This window comes from Macaca nemestrina, chromosome 7, assembly GCF_043159975.1.
Source record: "Macaca nemestrina isolate mMacNem1 chromosome 7, mMacNem.hap1, whole genome shotgun sequence".
NCBI classification, from domain to species: Eukaryota; Metazoa; Chordata; class Mammalia; order Primates; family Cercopithecidae; genus Macaca; species Macaca nemestrina.
Genome location: NC_092131.1, coordinates 87,724,980 through 87,727,618, shown reverse-complemented (window position 1 = coordinate 87,727,618; position 2,639 = coordinate 87,724,980).

The window sequence follows — 2,639 nt, the reverse complement described above, 5'->3', positions numbered from 1 at the left end:
GCAGCAACAATAAGGGCATGGGAAGGAAGACGCTCATGGAGGGAGGATGCTGAGAAGACACCTTCCTACCTATGCTTACTGAAAACCACAAGAAAAAAAAGACATGCAAATTATTGAATGATTTGCAGAGGTACTATGCAATTTGTTCCCCAGAAAGTGGCTACTGGGAAACTGTTCTGATATGCTTCCAGGTGTGCCAGTGGCTAGTCTCCGGGAGGCACACTCATTCTGTACCTTCTATTTAAGGCTCCATCATGCATCATGAATCATGCATGTGGAGGGCTGGGACACCTTCATGATGGATTCCAAAAGCAGTATTAAAGTCTGCTTCCCATGATGGGCGTTGAGATTCAGAGCTCACCTACGGTTCATTCCCACGTGCTCCATGAAGTCTGAATCAGTCTAAAGAGGCAAGAGTGGGAGCTGGGAGCCACCTTTCCTTTCCCAAGTCTAGAGAAAGTTCAGGGTGAGAATACTGATTGAGGAGTAAGAAAGAACCTTATGCAATGATCAGTTACTCTTTTAACTGAACTCATTTCAGGTGTAGACGACTGACCTGTTTTGATGTGTGGTAGCGCTGGGAGGAGGGGGGCTATCTGCTACTAGAATTGAAGGAGGAATTTACCATAGAGAGAGGCTGGAGTGGAGGGAGGACCAGCAGGTCAGAGAGGCAGAAGGTCCTCTAATTTTCTGAGTACACTTTCAGCTGCCAGGGTAAGAAGGAGCTGGTCTGGGCCAGGCGCAGTGGCTCACGCCTGTAATCCCAGCACTTTGGGAGGCCAAGATGGGTGGATCGCAAGGTCAGGAGTTCGAGACCAGCCTGACCAATATGGTGAAACCCCGTCTCTACTAAAAATACAAAAATTAGCCAGGTATGGTGGCATCCACCTGCAATCCCAGCTACTCGGGAGGCTGAGGCAGAAGAATCACTTGAACCCGGGAGGCGGAGGTTACAGTGAGCCGAGATCACGCCATTGCACTCCAGCCTGGGGACAGAGCGAGACTCCGTCTCAAAAAAAAAAAAAAAAAAAAGAAGAAGCTGATCTGCTGGAGTATATTTACCTCTCCACTGAGAATGCAGAATTTCTTAAGCTTATTTGAAGAATCTTTTGAAAATTAATAGTATCCTTTTCAGAAAAATGACTGGATGTGATCATTTCTGCCTTTATGCAGAGATCCATCTTCATATGTCAGCACCTCGATTTTAAGATTCACCTGCTGGAGTTCATCTCCTAGAAAGTGTTAGCACTACTTTATTTAGGGGGTAACAGTGGCGTCCCCCACAGGTCAGAGATGTCTTATTTGTCCCCAGGTGGCTGTGGTGCTTCTCTCCTTCATTGTGTCTGGTCCTCTCCGAGACCTGGCTGGTTTCTTCCCCCTCTGCCCTCCTATTCAGGGCTCCGTGCCTCCCCAGAGCCTTCCTGGCTATGCAGGGGTGCACCTGGACACTTCATCTTCACTTACTGCTTTATGCCCCAGATGGGGGGCCCCAGGAGTCCTGTGGCAGGGAAGGTGAGAGGAGCCAGAAGCCAGAGCTGGTGAATGTGCAGATATGGAGGAGGCAAAACTCCAAGTGAGTGTTTGTAAAAGCTTCACTAAAGTGTTCTCGTAAGATTAGCAGGAGGAAAAATGAGAAGCTTTGGGGCTAGGAACAAGGGTGAGATAACCTTAAGAAAAAAAATGGAATAAGGAAGACATATTTAGAAACTCGAAGTTTCCTCTTTTTTTGTCCTCCATTCTCACTGCTAATAAGGAATGAGATCCCCATTGCCACAGAAGTGTGGGAATGGACCTTCTCACCTGTAGGTTTCCTTCCTTATGCAGAGCCCCCAGGGCTGAGGATTTACTCTACGTTAGAAAATCACAGCCTCTACCAACATTTATAGATGTAGTATACAACGACAAGGACAGAACTAGTCATGTTGGTTGAAAATAGGGCCTTTCTCTAGTTCTGTGACCTTGTCTGGAGCCAGATGTCACTGTAAACAGGGGATCAAATGTAATGATTAAGTGTCGACAGATGCAAAGGTAGTCTTTCAGTGGCTGTCAGGAAGGGTTGCCAAGAATGGAGTGGACTCACAGGCTAAGTACACTGGGAGCCTGTGAGAGCCCAGCAGCAAGCTCTGGGAGAGAGCCACCGCTCCACAGCACTTAGTGAGGAGGGGAGCTTTCTTCCTGAGTTAGAACAATGGCTTGGAAGTCAGGAAACCTAGGGTCTACTTCCAGCTGAACCACTAACTAGCAACAAGCCATGTGCAAGTCACTGGAAAGGCAGGGGTTACATTTGGTCAGGGATGGCAAATGTGTGGCACACACACCCTTCCCCGTCTTGTGCCTTCATTAGAGGCTCTTGTTCAACCATATCACTGTCCAGAATTTTTTTTCTACAGCATTTTGGGTAGGCACTTCTTTTTTTTTTTTTTTTTTTTTTGAGACAGAGTTTCACTTTTATTGCCCAGGCTGGAGTGAAGCAGCACCATCTCAACTCACTGCAACCTCCGCCTCCCAGGTTCAAGTGATTCTCCTGCCTCAGCCTCCCTAGTAGCTGGATTACAGGCACCCACCACCATGCCCCACTAATTTTTGTATTTTTAGTAGAGATGGGGTTTCACCATGCTGCCCAGGCTGGTCTCGAACTC